A 15652-nucleotide genomic window follows, 5' to 3' on the forward strand; every position below is an offset into this window, starting at 1 on the left:
CTTTTGCACTGCAAAAAAAAATCAACAAAACAAAAAGGCGCCTACTAAATGGGCAAAGATATCTGCAAATGATATATCTGGTAAGGGGTTAATATCCAAAATATATCAAGAACTTACACAACACCAAAAAAACCCATGCAATTTGATTTAAAAATGAGCAGAGGACTTTATGAGCCATTTTTTCCAAAGACATACGGATGCCAGCAGACATATGAAAAGACACTCAACATCAATAATCATCAGGGAAGTGCAGATCACAGCCACAATGAGATTATCACCTCCCACCTATCATAATGCCTAGTATCAAAAAGACAAGAAATAACAGGTAATGGAGATGATATGCAGAAAAGGGAACCTTCATGCACAGTTGGGAATGTAAAATTGTCCAAATACAATGAAAATAATAGGGAGGTTCCTCAAAAAATTAAAAATAGAAATACTGTACGATCCAATTCTGGATCCAAAGAAAACACAAATACTAATTCAAAAAGATATATACACCCCTATATTCATTTCAGCATAATTTACACTAGCCAAGATATGGAAACAACCCAAGTGGCCATCAATAGATGAGTGGATAAAGAAGATGTGATAAATATACACAATGGAATATCATTCAGCCATAAAAAATAATGAAATCTTGCCATGTGCGACAAAATGGTTGGACCTAGAGGGTATTATGCTAAGTGAAATAAGTCAGACAAATACCGTATGATTCCACTTGTATGTGAATCTAAAAACATGAACAAACAAGAGTCATAGACACAGAGAACAGAATGGTGGCTGTCATAGGGGTGGGGAGGAGGAGGATGGGTCAAATAGCTAAAGGGGATTAAGAGGTAAGACCTTCAGTTGTAAAATAGTTAAGTCACAGGGAGAAAAGTACAGCATAGTGTAATATATTGTCATAACTTTGCATGGTGACAGATGGTAACTACACTCATCACAGTGAGCACTGTATGTATATACTGTTGAACCACTGCATCGCACACCTGAAGCTAATATATTGTATGTAAAATGTACCTCAATTAAAAAAAAATAAAAGTGACATAAGAAACAATGCTCAATATCACTAGATATTAGGGAAATGCAAATTGGAGCTATAATGAGATACCACCTCACACACATTAGGATGGCCATTATATTTAAAAACAGAAAATAGTAAATGTTGGTGAAGATGTGAAGAAATTGGAACTCTTATGCATTGCTGGTGGGATGTAAAACAGTGCAGCCATTGTGGAAGAATCCTGGCAGTTCCTCAACACAGAATCACCCTATTATCCAGCGATCCCACTTGTAGGTATGTAGCCACAGTGACTGAGGGCATAGACTCTGATACTTGCACACCAATGTTCTCAGCAGCATTAGTCCCAATAGCCAAAAGGTGGGAAGAACCCAAATGTCCATCAACAAATCGATCGGTAAACAAAACCTGCTGTGTACACACACACACACACACACACACACAGAGCAATATTATTCAGCCATAAAGGAATGAAATTCTGATAGATGCTACAACATGGATGAAGTCTGAAAACATTAAACTGAGTGAAATAAGCCAGACACAAAAGGACAACTATGGTATAATCCCATTTATCTGAGGTTCCTAGATCAGGCAAATTCAGAGACAGAAAGTAGAATAGAGGTTACCAGGGGCTGGAGGGAGAGAAGAATGGATAGTAATTTTTTAACGGGCACAGAGGACTGGTTTGGGATGATACAACAAAGATTCTGGGAATGGACAGTGTGATGGTGATGGCTGCACATAATGAACAGACTAAAGCCAACCCAGAACTGTACACTTAAAAATGGATAAAATGACATTTTGTTATGTATATTTTACTACAAAAAACTCTGTGAAGGGAGAAAAAACCGTCTAAATGACTAACAGAGTCAAATACATACATATCCTCTCCAAAAAAAAAAGTTTTTGCAATGCAAGCCCCAAAAAAGTTTCAAAGACTGTGAGTTCATAATCAAAAATATCATGACAATCACAACACAGGACGAAACAAGACATCATAAGCAAATCTGAAACTTCCTTACATGTATGCTGGGGTTGGAGAAATAAGTAAATAAATCGTAGATAATGGGAGCAAGCTTTCTCCCTGTCAGAGAAAGAAGTTCTAAAGAAGCAAGACATGCTAGGTTAGAGTAAGAGGTATCAGTAGAAGCTCACGTTGTGATACACATACACACAGAGACACAGAAACAACAGTGCGGTGCCATGGCCAGCACGGAGCTGAGACTCCCCCGAGATGGTCTAGAGGAAGTGACAGCCCAGCAGCACCTACGACCAGGTCGTGATTGGAGATACTATTCTCCAATAAAAGGAGCCAGGGCTCCTACAGAAATGACCAATTCTAGGAATGAGGCAGGAAAAATACAAGATAAGACTGCAGACTTTTGTAGTGTTAGAAAGCAAGGAACTGCTTTTCCAAAAAGATGGAGGTATGTCAAAAGGTTGCAGGAGCCAACCTGACAGAATCTCCCAATAGCAAAACAGAAGTGGAACAATTTTAGCAAAAATAAATTAACAATAGTACTGGATTATAACCCCCAGAGTAAAATAAATATTCACAAGTCCCTACTGACATAAATGATCAAATAAATAAATAAGTGGAGAAAGGGGACACACCTACCTTACAGAAGAATTCCAAATGATGTATGTGCAAACTCTCTCCTGTAAGAGATGGAACTTAACTCCCCTTCCCTTAAGCATACACTGAATGTCGTAACTCAGTGCCCAAGAGATGACTATAAAAAGGGGGACAAAGGTACACTGACAGTGAAAAACCTGACAATTACTACCTCAGCCAAGTTTAACATCTAAAGTGATATCTTATTGCTATCAGATATTGTGTAACATGTGATAAAACTGTCATTTCAGCTCTGTGTTCTTCTTCCCAAAAACCTGTAATGCCAGTTTCATGAGAAAATATCAGATGAACCCAAATGAGGGACATTCTACACAATACCTGACCTGTATGCTTTAGAATTGTCAAGATTGTGAAAACAAGGAAAAATTAGGAACTGTCACTGATTAGAGGAGACTACAGAGACATGACATCCAAATTCTATGTGGCATCCAGGATTGGTCCCTAAAACAGAAAAAGGACATTAGTGAACCAACTCCTGAAATACAAATAAAATCTGTAATTGAGGTTATGGTATTATGCCCATGTTAGTTTCTAAGTTCTTGACAAGTGTACTGATTATATAAGGTGGCAACATTAGAGCAAGACGAGTAAATGGTATACTGACACTTTATATAACAGCTTTGAAACTTCTCTATATATCTAAAGTTATTCTCTCCACCAAAGTTTTTAAAAATCGAATGTAAAATTAACCCGTATTTTTAAAAAAGACAGTTTACATGGAAGTTATGCTACTCAGAAAGAAAAGGTAATAAACTATAATGATTACTACTAGCCTAACAACTCCTAATCCAGTAACTAGAATCCATCAACTGAGAGGCAGGTAAGTTAACCAAAAAGGCCACTATCAGTGAAAAGTCAAAAGATGTTATTCACATACTAAAGGAACCGGGGTTCTGCATACACAATTCTAACAAATCTAATCACACAATAAACTAATCAACAGATTAGAATCTGTAAATTAATAAATTAAAGATCAATTATCTCATGAAAGTGATAACTGCCAATGAGAAAAAATTAATTATAAAAGCAAACAAAATTTTAAAATACAAGTTTAGGACAGCTAAGGAGTAGGGACAAAAATGAAAATCCTCTGAAGTCCTGAGAGTGTCACTACATTTCAATATCCTGCTATGGTTGTTGACATTTGTATTAATGAGAGTAGAAAATTATGTCCACTGTACTCAACTTACAAAAGTGAGAGGAAGGACAGATAAAGGTTAAGAAGAGATCCCCGTTAAGTATCATCAATTAAATACATGCATTTTTCTGTAAACTCTCCATTAAAATGACCATAAAGGAAGAAGGGGAAAAAGTGCAAACCCACAAGAACAAAAAGAAACCAGGAAGGAGGTAACAGCAGATGAGGAACAAAACTAAACTGATGAAAGAAGAAAACTGGATGGACGCTATGGAAGGAACTGATTTAGCTGACTAGAGAAGCAAACCCAGTGCTTCGCAGGGCACAAATACCACCAGGCTGACACAAGGAGAAGACCTGAACACTGTTATCAATCAAATACTACAATCTTCCCATAAAGAAAAACTCAGACACAGAAGGCTTCTCTAGGAATTTCTTCCAAACTTTCAAAATTTTCAACAAATTTACCTAACTTTCCCAGAAAATTAAAAATGAAGGGCCACTTGGCAGTTGGTTGTGTTAAGTCAGAATCCCTGGCCCCAAACTGGCCAACAGCATCCAAGGCAGGGAAACCTAGAAGTGCTCAAGTAAACATGGGCAAAGCCCGCAATAAGCATGAGCAAATCAAACCCAGGGTGCACAAGTGGGCTGCATTCCAAAAGCAAGAGTTAACATTTGCAAATTATTAATACACTTCACAAAACAAAAATTCTTAACAACAAATAGAAAAGAGTAACAAATTATTATAGACGTTAACCCAACTTTATCAATAACCACTTTGAATGTTAATGGTTTAAATATAGCAATTAAAATAGATTGTTAGAGTCAAGTAAGACCCAATTATATGCCATCTACGAGAAAGACACTTTTAAACAAAGACATGTAAGATTTAAGTAAAGTGATGGAGAAAAATATACCATGCTAATAACAATTTTAAAAAAGCAGGAGTTACTATTAATTTTAGACAAAGCAGATGTCAAAGGAAGTTATTAGGGATAAGAAGGGCATTACATAATGTTAAAGGGGTCAATTCTCCAAGAAGACATAATAATTCCTAACATGTATGTACCTAATAGAACTATTAAACTACATGAGACAAAAACAGAACTGCAGGGAGAAACAGATGAATACACTATCATAGTTGGAGATTGTAATGCATGTGTATCAGAAATGGATTGATCCAGCAAGCAGAAAATCAGTAAGGATACAGTTAACTCAATAAACCCAATAGTCAACTGGAGACACTTGACATCTATAGACTACTTCATCCAACGACAGAAAAATATATTTTTCTCAAACTCACACATAACATTTGCTAAGACCGACTACATTCTGGGCCTTAAAACCCACTTTAACAAATTTATAGGAACAGAAATCATACAATGTCTGCTCTTATGCCATAACAGGATTAAACTAGAAATCGATAACAGAATGATCAACTGGAAAGTCCCAAAGTACATGGACACTAATTTAAACAACACATTTCTAAACAACAAACAGACCAATGAAGAAATCTTAAGATAAATTTAAAAACATCTGTACTAAATGAAAACGAAAACACAACCTACCAGATATGCAAGAGTGAAAGCCATGTGTAGGGAGGGGAATTTATAGTGGTGACTTTTTATATAACAAGATAGATTGATATGAAATAAATTAAGCACCTATCTTAGAAAACTATAGGAGAAGCAATTTAAATCAAAAGTAAGCAAAAAAAAAAAGTAATTAGAGCAGAAATCAATGAAACTGAACAGGAAATCAACACAGAAAAATCAACAAAACCAAAATTGGGTTCTTTGAAGACTGACAAAATCAATAAGCCTCTAGCCAGTCTAACAAAAGAGAGGATGCAAATTACTAATATCCCAAATGAGTAAGAGAAAGTCATGACAGATCCCATGGACATTAAACAAATAAACAGTATGAACAACGTGATGCCCAAATTTAATAACCCAGATGAAATGGACCAAATCCTAGAAGGATACAAACTACCAACACTCACACAAGAAACAGACAGTAGACCTACATCTATTGAAAGAAATGAAATCAGTAAGTAACCACTTTCTAAAACAGAAAGCACAAGGTCCAAATGGCTACTTCTACCATTTAAGGAAAAAATTCTATCAATTCTCTATAATCTCTTTCAGAAGACAGAGAGAATTATTCCTAACTAACTGTATAAAGACCAACATTACCCTAATAATAAAACGAACTACATTATATGAAAACTACAGACCAGTATCTCATGAACATCATGCAAAAACTCAACAAAATTTTAGCAATGAATCCAACAATGTATAGGAAGAACTGTACACCATAACCAAGTGGGATCTGTCCCAGCCGCACGAGGCTAGATCAGCACATTCAAAATCCAATTAATGTAATCCATTACATCAACAGACTACAAAAAAGAAAAATATGATCATATCAATATATGCACCTGATAAAATTCAACTCCTACTCATAATAAGAATATTCAATAAACTAGGAATATAGGAGAACTTTCTTAACTTAATAAAGAATATCTACAAAAGCCTTTAACATCATACATAATGAAGAAAAATAACAGCTTTCCTACTAGATCAGGTACAAGGCAAACATGACTTCTCATCACTTCTTTTCAATATTGTATTGGAAGTTCTAGCTAATGCAATAAAACAAGAAAAGGAAATGAGAGATACAGGGAAGGAACAAATAAAACTCTTTGTTTGCAAATGACATAGCTGTCTATGTAGACAATCTGAAATAATTAGTCAAAAAAAAAGGTAAAATAAAAAAAGCCTCCTTGAAACCATAAGCACTATATATATAGCATGGCTTCTGGATACAAGGTTAACACAAAAAAAAATCTGTAGACTTTTTTGTAGAAACTGCTTTTCTACATACCAATAATGAACAGGTGGAATATGAAATTAATTATCACTATATTAGTACCCCCAAAAATGAAATACTTAGCTATAAAATTAAGAAAATATGTGTAAGATCTACATGTGGAAAACTACAAACCATGATGAATGAAATCAAAGAGGAACTAAATACAATGGATTATTTAGTCATAAGAAGACAACAAATCCTAACATTTGCAACATGGATGGAGCTAGAGGGTATTATGGTCAGTGAAATAAGCCAGGTGGAGAAAGACAAGTATCAAATGATTTCACTCACTTGTGGAGTATAAGAACAAAGAAAATACTGAAGGAACAAAACAGCAGCAGACTCACAGAACCCAAGAATGGACTAACAGTTACCAACAGGAAGGGGACTGGAGGAGGTGGATGTGAAGGGAGGGAGAAGGGGAAAAGGGGGCATTAAGATTAGCACACATAATGTTGGGGAGGCACAGGGAAGGCAGTATAACACAGAGAAGACAAGTAGTGACTCTATAATATCTTACTACGCTGACAGACAGTGACTGTAATGGGGTATGTGGGGGGGACATGATAGGGGGAATCTAGTAACCACAATGTGGCTCATGTAACAGTATATTAATGACACCAAAATAAAAATTTTAAAAAAAGAACTAAATAATGGAGAGATATTCCATGTTTACAGATAGGAAGACTCAATATTGTCAGGATGTCAGTTCTTCCAAATTTCATCTATACATTTGATACAATCACAATCACAACCTCAGTAAGTTATTTTGTGGATGTTGAGAAGCTGATTCTAAAGTTTACATAGAGAAGCAAAAGACCCAGAATAGCCAACACAAAAAAGAGAAGAACAAATTTGGAGGATGGACACCACCTGACTGTAAAACCACAGTAATCACATCAGTGTGGTATTAGAAAAATAGACAACTATCAGTGGAAAATAATAAAGAACCCAGAATAGAGCCACATAAATGTATTCAATTCATCTTTGAAAAAGGAGCAACAGCAAGAGAATGGGGCAAGTCTTTTCAAAAAATAGTACTGTAATAACTGGACATCCACATGCAAAAAAAATGAGTCTAATTAAGGGCCTTACACCCATCACAAATTATTCAAAATGGATCACAGACTTAAATGTAAAATACAAAATTTAAAAACCTAGAAGCTAACATAGGAGAAAACTCAGATGACCTTTGGTATGACAGTGACTTTTCAGATACAAAACCAAAGGCATGATCCATGAGAAAAGAACTGGTAATCTAGATTTCATTAAAATTAAGAACTTATGTTCTGCAAAAGACAAAGCCAAAGAAAATAAAACAAGCCACACACTGGGAGAAAATGTTGCAGAAGATATATCTAGTAAAGGACTTTATGCAAAATATACAAAGAAGTCTTAAAACTCCCTAATAAGAAAAAACCCAATTAAAATATAGACCATGACTCATCTGACAGTCACCAAGGAAGACATAAAGTTTAGCAAATAAGTGTATGAAATGATGTTCCACATTATATGTCATCAGGAAAATGCAAATTAAAACAATAACATACCACTACACACTTTAAATACCCAAAATCTGGAATACTGACACCACCAAATGCTAGTGAGGGTGTTGAGCAACAGGGATTCCCATCCATTGCTGGTGGGAATACAAAATGGCACAGTTTGCGGGTTTCACAGAACTAAACATACTAGTACCATACAATCCAACAATTGCATTCCTTGGTATTTACCCAAAGGAGTTAAGTTTTACATCCACACTAAGACCTGCACATAGCTGTTTACAGCAGCTCTGACATTAACTGTTGAAACTTGGAAGCAACCAAGACATCCTTCAGTAGGTGATGGGATAAACTGTGATACATCCAGACAATGGAATAGTACTTGGTACTAACAGAAAAAACCACCAGCTATTAAGCTGTGAAAAGAAATGAAGGAACCTTAAATGCACATTACTAAGTGAAGAAGTCAATCTGAAAAGGCTACATCTGTGTGTTTTCAGCTATGTGACATTCTGAAAAAAGGCAAAACTATGGAGACAGTAAAAAGATCAGTAGATGCCAGGGATGAGGAAAGGGGAGGAGGGCATGAATAGGTGGAGCACAGATTTTCACAACAGTGAAAATATTCCGTATGATACTGTAATAATGGATACATATTATATTACATTTGTGCAGCCCCATAGACTACACAACACCAACAATGATTATCATGTGTCAACATGTATTTATCAACAGTAACAAATGTAACACCCTGGTGGCATATAATGATATTGGTGGAGGCTACACATGTGTAGGGGTAGTAGGTACATGGAAAATCTCTGTACCTCTCTCTCAATCTTGCTATGAATATAAAACTGTTCTTTAAAAAAAAAAAAGCCTTAAAAATTTTTTTTGCATGGTTAGGAAAAAAAAATAGCCTTTCCCCCCAGTTTTATTGAGATATAACTGACATAGAGCACTGTATAAATTTGAGATATATAGTGTAATGACTTCACTCACACAAATTGTGAAATGATTACAAGTTCACCTACCCTCTATCACATATAGATTTCTTATAGTTTTTTTCTTGTGATGAGAATTCTTAGCATTTATTCAATAACCTTCAACTATACCACAAAGAAGTGTTAACTATTCCATCATTTTGTACATTACATCCTCTAGTACTTAAAAGCAGAAATTTGCACCTTTTGACCACTTTCATCCAAGGCCCCCACCCTTCATCCTCTACCTCTAATAACCACAAATTTGATCTCTTTTCCATGAGTTTGGGGGGAGGGGGAGGTTAATATTCCACAAATAAGTGAGATTTTACAGGATTTGTCTTTGACTTATTTAGCTTAATGACTTCAAGATCCACTCATGTCATAAATGGCAAGATTTGTCACAGATTTCCTACTTTTTATGGGCGAATAATACTCTATTGTATTTATACCCCACCAACTGTCCATTCACCAGGCAGTGGCCATTATAAATAATGCTACTATGAATGTGGGGGTTAAGATGTCTCTTCAATATAGTGTTTCCGTTTCCTCTGGATACATTCCCAGAAGTGGAATTGCTGGACAGTTCTTTTTTTAATTTTTTGAGGAGCCTCCACACTGTTTTCCATAGTGGCTGCACCAATTACAATCCCACCTACAATGCACAAGGGTTCCTTTTTCTCTACACCCAGGCCAATGCTTGTTACCTCGTTTTTTGTTTTTTGTTTTTGATGATAGCGTGATAGGTCTGAGGTGGTATCTCTTTGTGGTTTTGATTTACATTCCCCTAACAATTCATGATATTGAACACTCATTGGCCATCTGTATGTCTTCTTTGGAAAAATGTCTATCCAGGTCCTTTGCCAATTTTTTAACTGGATTATTTGTTTTGCTATTGAGTTGTATGAGTTCTTTACATATTTTGGATATTAACCCCTTATCCGATACATGGTTTGCAAATATTCAATAGCCTTTAAAATATTTTTTTTCACATAAAGAAAACATAAGGAATATATATACACAAGCAGATTTTCAAATTCTGTTACCCTAGCCTGCATAGCTGACTGGCACATAATAATTAAAGAAATTATCAGTAATTAATGAAACAACAAAAGGTTATAATACAAAGGACCAATAAGACCAAATGGATTTCTTGTACCACATAAAGCACAAGACATTAAGAGAAAAACAAGTGACAATATATAATTAAAAATTCTGCTCATAAAGTTATTCCATTTATTTAAAAAATAAGACAAGTCATCACAGAAATACATGGAATTATGAGAAAATACTATGAAAAATTATATGGTAACAAACTGGATAACCTATAAGAAATGGACAACTTCCTAGAAAAATACAACCTTCCGAGACTGATCCAGAAAGAAACAGAAAATCTGAATAGATCAATTACCAGCAAGGAAATTGAATTGGTAATCAAAAAACTACTTAAGGACCAAACCCCTGCACCAGACGGTTTCATTGCTGAATTTTATCAAACATTTAGTGAAGACCTAATACCCATCCTCCTTAATGTTTTCCAAAAAGTAGAAGAGGAGGGAATACTCCCAAACTCATTCTACGAGGCCAACATCACTCTAATACCAAAACCAGGCAAAGACAGCACAAAAAAAGAAAATTACAGGCCAGTATCCCTGATGAACATAGATGCAAAAATACTCAACAAAATATTAGCAAAATGAATTCAAAAATACATCAAAAAGATCATCCATCATGATCAAGTGGGATTCATCCCAGGGATGCAAGGATGGTACAATATTCAAAAATCTACCAACATCATCCACCACATCAACAAAAAGGACAAAAACCACATGATCATCTCCACAGATGCTGAAAAAGCATTCAACAAAATTCAACATCCATTCATTATAAAAACTCTCAACAAAATGGGTATAGAGGGCAAGTACTTCAACATAATAAAGGCCATATATGACAAACCCACAGCCAACATTATACTTAACAGCGAGAAACTGAAATCTTTCCTTTAAGGTCTGGAACAAGATAAGGATGCCCACTCTCCCCACTTTTATTCAACATAGTTCTGGAGGTCCTAGCAACGGCAATCAGACAACACAAAGAAATAATAGGCATCCGAATTGGCAAGGAAGAAGTCAAACTGTCCCTGCTTGCAGATGACATGATATTGTACATAAACAACCCTAAAGAATCCACTCCGAAACTACTAGATCTAATATCTGAATTCAGCATGATTGATTCAGCAAGTTGCGGGATACAAAATTAATACACAGAAATCTGTTGCATTCCTATACACTAATGATTTACTAGCAGAAAGAGAAATCAGGAAAACAATTCCATTCACAGTTGCATCAAAAAGAATAAAATACCTAGGAATAAACCTAACCAAGGAAGTGAAAAACCTATACCCTGAAAACTACAAGACACTCATGAGAGAAATTAAAGAAGATACCAATAAATGGAAACACATCCCATGCTCTTGGATAGGAAGAATTAATATCGTCAAAATGACCATCCTGCCTAAAGCAATCTACAGATTCAAAGCAACCCCTATCAAAATACCTACAGCATTCTTCAATGAACTAGAGCAAATAGTTCTAAAAATCATATGGAACCAAAAAAGATCCTGAATAGCCAAAGCAATCCTGAGAAGGAAGAATAAAGCAGGGGGGAATTACGCTCCCTGACTTCAAACTCTACTACAAAGCCACAGTAATCAAGACAATTTGGAATTGGCACAAGAACAGACCCATAGACCAATGGAACAGACTAGAGAGCCCAGATATAAACTCAAGCATATATCATCAATTAATATATGATAAAGGAGCCATGGATATACAATGGGGAAATGACAGCCTCTTCAACAGCTGGTGTTGGCAAAACTGGACAGTTACATGAAAGAGAATGAAACTGGATTACTGTTAATCCATGTTACCCATACACAAAAGTAAACTCAAAATGGATCAAAGAAAGACATGAATGTAAGTCATGAAACCATAAAACTCTTAGAAAAAAACATAGGCAAAAATCTCTTGGACATAAACATGAGCAACTTCTTCATGAACATATCTCCTCGGGCAAGGGAAAAAAAAGCAAAAATGAACAAGTGGGACTATATCAAACTAAAAAGCTTCTGTACAGCAAAGGACACCATCAGTAGAACAAAAAGACATCCCATAGCATGGGAGAATATATTCATAAATGACATATCCAATAAGGGGTTGACATCCAAATTATATAAAGAGCTCATGCACCTCAACAAACAAAAAGCAAATAAGTCAATTAAAAAATGGGCAAAGCTGAACAGACACTTCTCCAAAGAAGAAATTCAGATGGGCAACAGGCACATGAAAGAATGCTCCACATCACTGATCATCAGAGAAATGCAAATTAAAATCACAATGAGATATCACCTCACACCAGTTAGGATGGCCAACATCCAAAAGACAAACAACAACAAATGTTGGCGAGGATGTGGAGAAAGGGGAACCCTCCTACACTACTGGTGGGAATGTAAAATAGTTCCACCATTGTGGAAAGCACTCAAAAAGCTCAAAATAGAAATACCATTTGACCCAGGAATTCCACTTCTAGAAATTTACCCTAGGAATGCAGCAGCCCAGTTTGAAAAACACATATGCACCCCTATGTTTATCGCAGTACTATTTACAACAGCCAAGAAATGGAAACAACCTAAGTGTCCGTCAGTAGATGAATGGATAAAGAAGATGTGGTACATATATACAATGGAATATTATTCAGCCATAAGAAGAAAACAAATCTTACCATTTGCTCTAGGATGGAGCTAGAGGGTATTATGCTCAGTGAAATAAGCCAGGTGGAGAAAGACAAGTATCAAATGATTTCACTCATATGTGGAGTATAAGAACAAAGAAAAAACTGAAGGAACAGAACAGCAACAGACTCACAGAACCCACAAATGGACTAACAGTTACCAAAGGGAAAGGGATTGGGGAGGATGGGTGGGAAGGAAGGGTTAAGGGGGAAAAAGGGGCATTATGATTAGCACATATAATGTTGGGGGTGGGGAACATGGGGAAGACAGTATAACACAGAGAAGACAAGTAGTGATTCTGTAGCATCTTACTACACTGATGGACAGTGACTGTGATGGGGTATGTGGTGGGGACTTGATAATAGAGGGCGTCTAGTAAGCATAATGCTGTTAATGTAACTGTACATTAATGAGAGCAAAAATAAATAAATAAATTAGACAAGTAATAATTTCACAAGATATATATTCAATCCATGTAATTCTACCAAGGTTTACTGTCCAGAGTACATAAAGAATGCCAACATTCCAACAGAGTAACAAAATGGGCAGAGGATATGAACGAGCAATTAAGAACAGAGGAAAACACCAAAGAAAAAAACCTCAAAAAGAAACTTGAGTATTTTATTTAGGGGTTAACTTTAGGTTGGCATGCAGTAGTTCCTGAATGTAGAATGAACAATCGACAGCTTCTTAAAGGCAGGAATAAAGATGTTCAGCCTCACAATAACCCAGAATATATTATAAATTCAAACCACCCTCTAATGGGCAAAAACTAAAACATCAGACATGATCAAGTCAGCAGTGGGTGTATAAACAGGAAAACTTGAGAATTGCTAGTGAAGCCACCTTGCAGATCAATTCGGCAATACTTAGGCAAAGGCAAAATCGCACGTGCCCCAGTAACTGCACTGCTAAGGGGCACACGAGACCAGGTGTCCATGAAACATGGCCTAACCGAGTCTGGCCTGCTGCGTGTTTTTGCAAGGCCCATGAGCAAAGAATGGCTTTTGTATATTTAAATAGTAGGGGGGGAAGTTTCTAAACAGAATGTTTCATAACACATGAAAATTGAATGAAATTCAAGTTTCAGTGTGCATAAAGTCTTATTGGCACATGGCCACATCACTTCTTAAGTGCCACCTGTGACTGCCTTCTCGCTAAAATGGCAGGGTTGAGTACCTGCAACAGAAACTGCTGGACTACAAATATAAGGCATTACTGTTTGGCCCTTTATAGAAAGTTTGTTGACATCTGCCCTAGAGAAACACATATGTACAAGGAAATGTACTTTTTAAGTAGTTCACAGCAGTGGTATGAAGACATACTAAGATATTCACAATAACAAGTACGTAAGAGTAAAAAGCTGGATACAACCTATATTTCCACAAACAGGAGAATGTATAAACTATACAGTATATTCATACAGTGAAATACTAAGTGACAATGAAAATGAAAACACTAGAGCTATTCTGATCAACATTAATCGCTCAAGCAATGCCACAAGAATGAAAAACATGTTGCAGAATATAGTGTAACATGATCCATAAAACATTCTAAAGCATGAAAAACAACTTATACACACACACAGTTCAGAGATACATACATAAAAGAGTAAAATACAAAGAAATGGATGGGAACCATAATTAAGGGTGGTGATTACCTCTGGAAAGGAATTAGGAGTTCTCCGAGTCCCCCCACTTCAACTGTGCTGGTTACTTTCTTTGGACAAGGAAGTAAAACTTGAGTTTTTGCTTTTATTCTCTGTATTTCATATGAATGTGAAGTATTTCCTAACAATCTTTTAAACTATCATTGACAGTTTAAGGTTCCACAATAATGAAAAGAAGGATAAAACTCTCAGAAAGGATCAACGAGACAGAAGTTAAACTTCTGTAAATCAGAAATAAAAATACAATAAAAGAATACATAAAGAATTAAATGCAAATGTCAGGAAATCTCAGTAAGGCAATTTTAGGTGGCTCTGTAGTGCTACAGTCCCAGTCTTTCCTAAGAACCTGTCAAGATACCTAGTGTCCTGGAGCCCTGAGCCTCGTGTGCCAAGTCTGAGTACCCTGCTGCAGACACCCCATGAAGAGCCCTCCAGACTACCTGAAGAGGGAAGGGCCCAACTTCCCACGCCAGCCAGAGTCAGACATTTGAGTGAAGCCATCTTGGAACCTCCAGACCAGCCAAGGTATACTGAATGCTGCAGTGGAACATGCTACATGAAACAGAAAACATGGCCCAACTGAGGTGACCTTCTCAAATGCCTCCTTTATAAAACCTTTACCTTTGGTACAGAAGACAGACCAAGAGATTGTCCAATACTACATGAAGATAAGTCTGAACATATTACATTGTGGGAGTAATATTAGACTTTGCTGTGAGCCACCAAAGCCACGGCACTCTTTGCCTCAGGATCCAGCTGCCGTTCAGAGCTCTCCAGGTCTGTCTCCTGCTTGTGTTCCTTCCGCGGGGGCTTCTAGGGACACTTGGGCCGGATGCCAGCAGACAGGGAGTTCTGTCTGAGGCCATTATCAGGCAGCAGTTTGTGGCTGTTAGTGTTGCTGGAAGCTCCTAGATCATCTATGAGAACAGAAAGATCAAGTGGTGGTACCTTACCCCACAGTAATGCAGCGGGTTCTACCTTACACAGAATACACAGTCTCAAGCTGGTGCACACAAACTTCCAAAGACAGAAAACGAGC

The 15652-nt window shown here is 36.5% G+C and overlaps 1 protein-coding gene across 6 annotated transcripts in view; it reads right to left on the minus strand.

The window, feature by feature from the left end:
* The window catches only part of SENP6 (SUMO specific peptidase 6), a 115635-nt gene that overhangs the window by 92251 nt on the left and 7732 nt on the right, over nt 1–15652 (minus strand). Inside the window, exon 2 of one of the 6 annotated variants that reach the window (XM_057494334.1) lies at nt 15235–15530. The exons of the other annotated variants lie outside the window; for them this stretch is intronic. The gene's annotated coding sequence lies outside the window, so the exon portion shown is untranslated. The remainder of the gene's footprint in view (nt 1–15234; nt 15531–15652) is intronic. 6 annotated transcript variants of the gene reach the window in all.

This window comes from Manis pentadactyla, chromosome 16, assembly GCF_030020395.1.
Source record: "Manis pentadactyla isolate mManPen7 chromosome 16, mManPen7.hap1, whole genome shotgun sequence".
Classification (NCBI taxonomy): Eukaryota; Metazoa; Chordata; class Mammalia; order Pholidota; family Manidae; genus Manis; species Manis pentadactyla.